The following is an 11170-nucleotide window of genomic DNA, read 5'->3' as shown; positions in this document are numbered from 1 at the left end:
AGTTTAAAAATGTAACATCAGCCAAACTACAGATGTCTTTTTGTAGTACACCTAGTGCCTACATTACCCACAATGCAACATGACTAAAACAATTGGTAAGACATTTAGGCGTGTTCAACGCAGATTTCTTTTTATTTTCAACGTATAGTCATCAGATTTACTTCTGATTAGCTGGATAAGAAAATGTTCCATCTTCTGCATGACAAAAATTTTTTTTTACCCATTTCAAGTTGTCGAGTTGGGAACAAAAGTGCAACTTTAGAGAGGGGTTAAAAATATGTTTTTTCACTCAACTGACATTGATATTTTTTTCCGTTACATACTTGAAGCAGACTGGAAGTGCTTGGTTACCACAGGTCCTTGAAACGTTTTTGCAGTGAAAAACAACAAGGCCTTGAAAACCTTTGAAAATATAATAAACATAGCTCATTGAAAATGCTTGAATTTCTATATTTTATTTAGAAATCGAAAGTTCTTTGACATTTTTACTTTAAGCTTTTTATAAATAGGCTACATTAAGTTCATTTTGATTGTAAAAATTCTCAGTGTGGTAATAACTGTGATCTTTGTCTATATACAGTACTAGCTTAATACTTTGCCTGTACTGTACTATGCTATACTATACTATACTATCTATATCTATATTAGACTATCATGATGGTGTAGTAGTCTTAAAATTGAAGAGAAATGGTCCTGGAAGGTCCTTGAAGTCATTGAATTTGATGTTTAAATGACCGTCTAACTTATTTTCTGTCTCCATGTTAACTCAAATGTCTGCTAAAACAGGAGGGTTGGTGAACAGAGGAGGTCTTAAGATGTAAAACTGGCACCTGGTGTTCCACAAGAAAAAATCTGAAAAGCAAAAGAATTTAAGTTTGTGTTTTTTTCATCTATATTTCCTGTTAATCATCTTGCAAGCTCATTCCCAGGTTGTGAACCACTGTTGGAGGCTTCTTCTCACCACCAAGTGGCACTGTAGCACTGCAGAAATGACGAGGCTCCTATTGCATTCTGGGGAGATCACAGACTTTGATTTGCTTCTCAGACACCTCATATCTGACCAGAAACACTGCAGACGACCCTGACTGTTTTACTATTTGTATTGTGTTTGAAGTTTTAGTGGACGTTATTACGAGAACCACCTTGATTTGACGCTGAACGTATGCTGACCTCGGCTGACACGACGTGCCCTGAAAACGACCGTGAGGCCGTTCCTCACGTAACATAAGCTTGTTGCTACAGAAAGCCCATTCAATCACAGTTTAAAGTGTGTTGAGTGGCTGGAGGATAATCAGAGGGAATCAGCCAAGGTTGTCCAAAGTGCCTTGGGAATTGTTGCTTTGTTAGAAATTATTAAAGTGTTCCCCTTCAGATCAAAACAGCCTCCCATTCACAGCTGACTGAAAGGCTTGGTCTGTGGCAAAAACCATTAAGAGAGCCTGTGGACTCAAAGCAATGTCTCCTGGCAGCTCTGCATTGCTCCTGGAGCAGCGAGCCATTGTTTATTCATCGCTGCATTGGCATTCAAAGTGCATCCTCACTGTTCTCTCTCATAACCAACAAGTTGCAATTTTTATGCATGTGAAGGTTGAAGGCAAATTATTTATGGGAGACTGGACCTGAGGAAAGAGAACGGCCTCTAGCAAAATGGTTTACGTTGAGAGCAATCCTTTTTCTATAGGCTATTGAATTTGCTGGATCACAGCGATATATGCATGTATTATTCACGTGCTCAGAGAAAGAATTGTTGCCCTGCTAGACAGCCATCTGCTTTTTGGACATTGTGATGCATTCGAGACATGCTACCTTTCAGGATCAGGTTAAAGTCTTATTTTTCAACAGGGGGCAAATGAAAGAAGTGGAAAAAGGCGACTCTCCGGTGTTTCCCCCCCTCTAGGTTTGCACCTCCTCTAAATGCAGCGAAGGTTTTTAAGTGGGAAAAAAAAGAAACGTGGGCAGAAATGGTGTGCGCAGATCTCGTTGTGGCTGATTTGGAAGGAATGTAGTGCAGGTTAAGGTTTAGCTGCAAAGAAGGGAAAGAACTTTCACCTGTAGGAGAAATTATTCAAGAACATCTGGCGTCGTCCAGATGTAGCGATGGTATGTGTGAGGCATGTGATGCCAAACAGCAGCAGCTGCAAGGTGAAAGAACAGTCACCTTTTGTGATGCGGGTGATCTGAGTGATAATAGTTGCACACTTGAGGAAGTGACTTTCTTAAAATTGAAAGAAACAACTGTGCATTATAGCCTCTTTACATTGGAGGGGAACAATTGAATCCATAATGGTTCTCACTGTGACTGCAGTCTGCAGATCTATTAGTATTACAACACATGAGCAGGAGCTGTGTTTCTGTGGTTCAGAGCACTTGAGTGGCTCAATAAAGAACCATTTTTGGTTGTTCATTACAGTGTAATGTTCCATTACAAAACATTATTGGAACTTTATGAATGTACACTTCCTCGTTGTTCCTTTGATGGATCTTGACTGTGAAGTGCGGAGCATATTTAAATAGCGAAATTGTGCAGCAGAAGCCGCCTACTTCTAAAAACGACGTCTCTTATAAAGATATGAATCCTGCCGGGGCTTATTTTGGAGTTCATATCAGTCTAAATATGTTTCTTACATATCCTCTTATGAATATGTATTAAGAAGTATTGTCTTTTAAAATGCTGCCACTGCATATAGACGGCGCTTTGTGATGGCCTGAAATTGTGCCTTAAAATAGCTGTTTTGGTGAGCACATAAAGCAGCACCGCCGCTTATTACAAGCTAAAGCATCATTTTTTTTATTTTTTTATTTATTTTCCCTTTTGCTGCTTCTCCTTGTTCGTATGACAGGAAAAGTCTGATCCTCACACACTCTCCCGTCTTGGCTCGGTGCCACATTGTCCTCGGTGTTGACGGTTGAAGGAGATGAGTTTCACAAGCGCTAAACAAGTAGAAGGCAGTTTCTACTTTTAGGCACGTTCCTGTTATCTTTTCAACGTCTCACTGATTGTGGAGTTAGGGGAAGCTGCTACCTCCTGTTCCATAGTCACCAGTGTGTTGCAGATTTTTATATCCTTCCACTACATGTTTGTAAGATGTTGCGTTGCCATTGATAAGAAAAAAACAAAAAAACATCAACTATGGCTCACTTAATTACCTAGTTAACATGACAATGGAGTCTAATTTAATTACAGGAACCAAGAGAACTTTGTTAGTACTTCAGATAACCAATCAGTCCCTGGGTATGGGCAGAAATATATGTTTTATTCAAGTGTATCCGTGGTTTTCGAAATACAAAATCAGCTGCTTTTAAGAGGGAGCAGTAGAGGAGAGCAGGGACGCAATGCTTAGTGATTGAATAAGTGATTAGACCCCAGGTTTACACAAAGGCGCCTCGCTTGCTGTAATGGCTCCCTATTAGAGTTTAGTTTTTTTAATTTGACATTCACATGCATATCAAAGTGACTAAGCAACTAGACAAATGTGTGCTGGCCCATACAATGCAAGGCTTAGTTTGTGTTGCAAATAATACTCTTGACCTTTAACTGATGAATAATAGCCTGAGAAACAGAATGTAATTATCCAAGGCATTACAGTTGGTTCAGAAGGTAACCACCAGTTGAATAAGCTTTATCCATGCGAATCCATTTGGGACATTTACTTGTAAATGATACATCTGTTATTTCGGGCCATGGCTGCACTGTGCTGAGTACAGTTCAGTGATTCAGAATTTTGCAATAAAATTTAAAACCATAAGGCATTACTAATGAGGGAAAAGGAACAAAAGAGAAACGATTCAACAAGTTCAAGGTAACAGAGAGCGAGTTTTACCCATTCAAAAGATAAATTTAAAAAATAAAAAGCTCCCATTTGGATCACTGAGCATTTAGTGCAACCATCGGACGAGAGGCCAAAGTAAACAAGCTCATGCGCCGTTGCTGTGCAGACTGACTGTTGCTAAATGCTGCAGATGGACACTCTGCACTCATGATACTAAAGCCAGAGATGTAAATACCACCCGCACACGAGATAGTCAGAGTATGGAAATTATATGTCAGAAAGGAAACTTCTACCTGAGCAGAAAAGCAATTACAAACAAGCTGTCATTTAACTAACCAGAGCTCACTTGCTTTAGGCTGCACCTGTAATTAATTTATGCATTTAAGACCTCAGTTTAATTTCTGCTTTAAGTAACAAAGCATGCTCGCATGCAAGATTTATCTTTCTGGTATGCCCTTCTTTTAAATTGGACTAAATCAAATGCACGTCAGGGTGGAGGCAGGAATGTTTAAAAAAACAAAAAATAAAAAAATCTTTCTTAATATCTTAGCAACCACGAAACACAGGTCATCCATTAAAAGAAAATTAATGACATTACCTGTGCAGTTTGTTGTTTATATTTTATGCTTTCTCCATAATACAGATGATAAAAATAAAGTTTCTTGTGAGCTCATGAACTATTACTGTAAAGACCTACAGAGAATTCACAAAGAGCCTCAGTGGAAAAATATTAAAGGTAAATAATGTAGCCGTGGATCAACTTTACATAGACATGCAGGAGATTGCCATGAATAACCTTGGATATTAACTTTTTATATTTTTATCTTACTTATAGGGCAAAACAAACATCATGTCATCATCTACATCATATTATATGGAGTAAGAAGTTTCTGTCATGAAGGACAGTCTAAGTGCTTAAAGGTAATTATCAACATAATTAGAGAACGTTGTTCATCCTCACGTTTTTTTTATAATCACTCAAGGCCTAAAATAAAATTCTATGAATAACGCAATATTCTTGGTACTACTACTATTCCTCAAAATACTAATTAACCGTTCCGAAAAGTGTGTTCCATCTGGTTTCCATTAACTTGTCTCTTTTGTTCTTTTCTGTACACATTTTTCTTGTTTCAGTAGCTCAGTTTTCTTTTGTTCACATCACAATGACATGGTAAGAGTACGCTAACACTGGGTACTTACTACATCTCAGGCTCAGGCTTTCATGTCTTAAAATGAATACCCGGTGATAGCACAAGAATTATGCGTTAGATGATGGCTTTCCTTGTCTCGTTGTGTTTCTTTCTCTTCTTTTTTTTTTCTTCACTCTGCATGTGCACAATCTGAACAGTAAACTCAGTGTAGATGTGTGGAGATGACCACACAGACAAACTGGATAAACAGCTCCACTCAGCATTGTTTTACCAAGCCAAAACTGAATCCTTTGCACAGCTGAACAAATGAAATGAGTACCAAACATTTCTATGTATTTGTCTGTAAACTATATCCAAGCTTTCTTAATCTGCTGCCCTACAAAGCCAAAACTAAAAGTAACTAGACTTTTCATATCTTACCTTTCGGCTATTGTGCCATAAAATTTGTGTCAGTTTTGGCACAAAATGCCTCTCGGCTAATCTAAAGATGAGCAAAGACTTGGATCATTAGTAACCGTGAGGTGGGTTGGATGACGCCTGGGTGTTCAAACAAGCTTTCTGTAACAGCACCCACCTGTCAGTCAAATCAGCCACGCTGTTAATTATGCATAGATTTAAGACTTATTATAATTTGAGTTAGTGAGTTCTATAAAAATACATCCTCTGTCTTTTGTACCAGCCTATAAACATGTTTACCTCTGCTATGAAGTTGGATATTTTAACATTATGCAGGTTGACTCGTTCTGTAGCCAGCCTCAAGTGGACGTTCAGGGAACTGCAGTTTTTGTCATTTCAGCGTTGGCTTCACTTCACAGCCACGGAGGTTACAGCATGGGTGAAAACCAAACCACAGTGACTGCACCTTCAGCTAGTCATGGCTAGCTGGTGAGATAAATGTTAGACCTTACTGTATTCTAAGTATGGCCCTAAGTAAGTACTTTAAACTTCAAATACCTTTGTGCAGTGCAATGTTTTTTTAATTTGTCTTGCTTCATGAAATAAATACAGTCTCTGTTTAAAATATACAAAAGAACAATGTTGATTCCCCGCTCCGCTATGCCACATGAATAAGACATTAACTAAATCTTGAATAATAACGGCCAAAATAACAGTAATCAGAGTCGTCTCATGCATGATTTCATGTGGTTATGCTCCTGTTAAATTACTTGTTTTAATGTATGCAATTCATTTAGTGTCATTGAGTATTTTAGGTTCTGTGAGTATGGTCAGTAATCATTATAAATCTCGGATAATAATAATAAAAAGTAACAAAAGTAGTCCTGCTTGAATCTTACAGCCGAGCTCGTCCGAGTAGCCTAAAGAACCGTGTTCCTGCACATTTTAGGTCGTTTAAACAAAGAGTGCAGTCGCCTGTTTTATTTTTTTAAGGCTTTACGTAAGATCTGTAAGAATTATTAATAATTATTATACACTTTTACAACTTATATCTCTCATACAGTTTGGCTAAGAGCCTTCAAACCTTCTCTTTTAATCATCTGTCTGTTCTGTAGTCACTGCTCTCTGTCTTTGTGCGGCAGTGCATTGTGTCACTATCTTCAACTCAATTTCAAAAGAGACTGACTGTAATGGTTACAGAGCACGAAACAGATAATTTTTTTATCCGCATCTTCCTAAATGGAATTGAAATTAAGTTCAAGCTCATTCATTCAAGTTGATGAACTTCATCCCATGATGCCTTTCTTTCCTTGTGTTTGAATTCAATGTCAATTTAATTAAAACTTGTAACTTTTAATTACCTAACTGATTAATTTAATAAGTGAAAATAGACTCAGAGTGATAAATTATTGAGGTGCTCCTGCTGCAACACAGCGACTCACTAAGGCTCCCTGTCTTCAAGGCTGTGTACAGACATTTTTTAAGACTGTAACAGGCTGTCCCACAAAAATAGAACGCTTTCATGTGCAGACGACAGAAACACACTCGCAAAACATAAGTGAGAAAACATCCGCTGAGGAAGTGCAGTGTGTCAGAAGGAAGCCGGATGACTAAATAAACTTGTAATGCAACAATGGCATTTTTGCAGCTATCTCAAAAAGATAATCACGAACAGCTATCTGTGTGTTTCAAATTAAAAGATGAAAATTAATTAGGCATCAACAATGCTAAATATGATAGAGAGATTATATGCAGACGTGACGGAATAAGAAGATAAGAGGAGGAGATGGGGAAATGTTTGCCTTGCTTATTGTATCTGGGTGGTGCCTATGAAGCGGAACATCAGTGTAAATTTGGCAAAAAAGAAAACTTCTTCGTTTTTTTTTGCTTCTGCAGAGACGAGTCACCTTGAGATTTGGTGGAGGGAACTTCAGAGGAGGCAGCTTGAAGCTTAAGCTCAGCAGATAATTACAGATTTCCCGTCTGAAACACTTAACCTTCTTTGTTTCGGGTAGAGAAGGGGAAGATGAACCTCATTCTCCCACCCTCCCTAATTAATCACACCTAAAAACTTCCACATCAACATCCAGCACATTTCCTCCCTGTGGTAAACATCAATCTCTGATTAAGTATCACACTATTAAACATCAAGCAGCAACATCACTGACATTAGAGCCTATAGTGCTGTTCGTAGCATCTTTCAGGTTTGGAGTTAATCACCTCACAAACACACACCTCTTCTCCCTGACACTTTCATAGAGGATTAACAGGCTGGTTTGTGTGTGTGCTTTAATTAATGCAGATTTCTCTGGGTCATACTGTAGCAGTCTGCGATAATTGTGTTGTGGTTATCACAGGCTTCAGGTGCTTGTCCTTCATCATTGTTTGAAACAACTAGCTCATCTGCTTCATAGAAAATGACTTGGCACCCCCCCTCACAATATAGAAGATACTCAGAGGAGCCAAAAGAAGTCAGATGATGTTTTCTACAAACCTTTATGAGTCGGCTCAGTTTGAGTTTGTCAGATTGGGATTAGTTTTCAGGCGTTCCTGCTTGTGAACTTACAGTATTTTACAGTTGATTTTCACAATACATAAAACTTTAAACTGACTTACTTAATTCTTACCTTTAAGCACAAAATGTTAAAGTACAAAACTCTAGATTGCATGGTCGATCCTTAGAGTACAGTCACCTCATGTTAGTGCAAGTGAAGCCAAAGACTGCAGTTCCTCGAAAGGTCACCTGAGGCTGGAACAAGTCAGTCTCCATAAGTCCCCATGTTGTCCAAATGTCCAACTTCACAGCAGAAATAAACATGTGTACAGCCAGGTACAAAAAAACTGTTTTGGTCTCTATAGCTAATATCCTTCATGACAGCTGTACTGAAGGTGATTTTTCATGTAACTTACTTATTAAATTATATTAGGGCTTAAAGTTATGAATAATTAAGGGCATGGCTGCTTTGAGTGACATTTTGGTGCCGTCATTCAGCTCACCTCTAGCTCAGCTCCAACCACGCTTCATGTCTTTGCCCATTTCTGGATTAGTCGCAGACTGACTTGCAGAGTCAGGACTGCCAACGGAGCCAACCCATGGATGTATAATAAGAAATGGATACGACGTCGCTGCTCAGCCTTGCTTCCAGTTTTGATCAGTGGTCACTCGTGGCATCGCAGCACAAAAACGAATCCCCAAAGAGATGTTGACAAACTGCTGACTGGACGAACAAGGACAAGTAACTATTATACATTTTTTGATCCATGAACTAAAGCAATTCAAAAATCTGTGACGTCATCACAATGTAAAGTCTACAGACCAGGCAGGAGCATGCAAGCAGTGCCAGCAGGAGAAACATCACTAAACCTGGAAGCTAGAAAACTTTTCTGGCTCATGCATCAGGCGAGCGATTCTCATCGGTTTGAACAGATGTCATCTGTCCAGACAGAGCTTCACAACTCTTCAGGAACTTATGGGTGATGATGGATGTACAGTCTGTGGATAGCATAAGACACAAGCTCTCTTTAGTGGTATGCAGAGGAATCTCAGAAATATTTTTTTATAGACTAAATACTTTTCCGAAAAACTTTTATTACAATCAAAATACTACAAAATTTACAATGAGAATACTTTCTACTACTATCATTTTTGCATTTCCTATAATATTTAGTGGCAGTATCAGCCTGCTATTGTCAAGTTCATGCATGTGGTGCATACATAGATCCATATTTAGTTGAGGGGAGGTGAAATGATTGCAAAAACTCTGCAATCAAGGTTTCAAGGAGAACATATTAATAATAGAAATAGAGGTGCAGATCAGGAGTACCCCTTTTCCACTAAGTTACCTCTGGTTGCTGAACTGTTTCCATTCGGTCAACAATAAATAATCTTATTTTTATTCCTATTATAAACCTGCCTCCTGCATGAACTGTCCACAGCAGAACAGGGTCAGCCTACGCTGCTGTATTTTAACGTCTGTCATCATAGTGAGAGGCTAATATTTACCGCGGTGGCATGTGGTGTAAAAAAAGAAACAGTGGCATAAGTCATTGCAACATAATTGCTGCCTTGCACAGCAGTGTTGGAAAGAAAGAAAATGTTTCGCATTTAATTACTGTCAAAATGTTGCAATGCATCGACTGTTACATTCGTGTAAAGTGTTGTTTATTTAACGTTATACGCACTCCAGCATCGCAGTAAGACTTTAACTTTCTTTATTTTACGTGACAGATGGAAAGTGATGGAAATACTTAAAGTGACTTGAATATAAACATAAGAAAGTAAACTGTGAAACCCAATCACAATCATTATTCTGCTCTGTCTGAATGCAGGATTTACTGCTGTCTAAAGTCTGTATAGACTGCATCATCTATATTTACAGTAACAGGACACATTTATTACGTAAATAAAATGAAAGAAGTTATTTCTCTACTCCAGTGCCTCCAAATTACCTCCTGCCGTATCTATTTCTGCAGCTGCCAGGGGGTGCATGGAGTCTAAACAGAATAAAGAGTTGAAATAAAATAAAGTAAAAATAAAAAATAATTGATAAACGTCCAGCTTGTGGTTGAAAGAAATGACCAGACTGATTCAATTTCTTGAAAAAAATACACTATATTATAACAACACCCATATGTGATGAACACAGTGGTGTCAGTAAATATTGAGTTCACCTGCAATGCAGAGATGATTCAAATTCACATATAAGATCGTGTGATGTGTCACCTGACGTGATATGTTGCCACGTTTGCCGTGAGGCCAAAATTAGTAACATCTTCAGCTTTCAGAGTTTTAAAATTCTTGTGAAAATTAAGCCAAAGTGATTGTGAAGTACCCTTTAAACCATTTCTCTCTAAGCAGTCATCATGCATTTTTAATTTCAGGTAAGGAGCTTTTTTTTTTTTTTTTTATCTCATATGTAAAATGGTTTAAATCATCCTGAGGAGATAGCAGTACAAAAAAAGCCCCTGGGCTGTTCTCTGGTGTCTGTAGTTTAAAGGGCAACATACGATTTATCCTCTTGTTAACAAATAAATCAGCCAATAAATAAGTTAATAAGAATTATACAAGTCTCGAGTATTTGCCATAAACAGGAGAGACATAGTAGGAAATAAGAGTGCAGACAGAGCAGAGCGTAGTGCGTTTGCTTTTGTTCACTATTTATTCCCCCATCATTTAATTATACCTCAGCCAAGCCAAGTGCTACATGCCATCAATCTCAATCAATCAATTAGCCAACTAAACAAGCCATGCTCAGACATTCGTTCACTCTCAATTTCCCCATTGTGCTAATTACACTTAAACATGTCATTCCAAATTAAAATTGAACATTTAAATGGGATTAGTAGCATCTAACTAAAACATCACCCCTCTACGTTCATGCACTGACAGCTGGTACTGCTGAGCAGCAGAGGCTTGGACATGATTTTAATTTAGGCGGTTTGATTTCAAGTGTTTGACCTTGAACAAAAATGTAATGAATATGTAGAAAATCCCATAATTTGTCATGTTTTTTTTTTACTTGAAAAAGAAAATCAGTGGGCAGGTATTTAATGTTCCCTTGGGGAAGCATTATATTTCAATGATTGTATGAGTAAAGGAGGAAAGTGGTTGGTTTCTAAGGTTAAACTATTCCTATTAAAGTTTGAATAATGTTATCGACCTTTACCTGGGATGGATCACTTAAAGTAATGGGAAATGGTGGCACTGACAGAATTATGATGACAGAATTGCTTATGGTTATGAACTAGGTCTTGTTCCTCGGAATGCCTATCAATTTGTCAAATCACTAACATCCACGTGTTCAGCCGGAAAAATCTTAACAGGGGCCCCCGGAGCCTGTCGGTGTCAGTCAT

The sequence above is a fragment of the Larimichthys crocea genome, chromosome VII (assembly GCF_000972845.2).
Source record: "Larimichthys crocea isolate SSNF chromosome VII, L_crocea_2.0, whole genome shotgun sequence".
In the NCBI taxonomy this organism is placed as follows: domain Eukaryota; kingdom Metazoa; phylum Chordata; class Actinopteri; family Sciaenidae; genus Larimichthys; species Larimichthys crocea.
The sequence above is the reverse complement of the archived record's forward strand: the minus strand, read 5'-3'. Positions refer to the sequence as shown.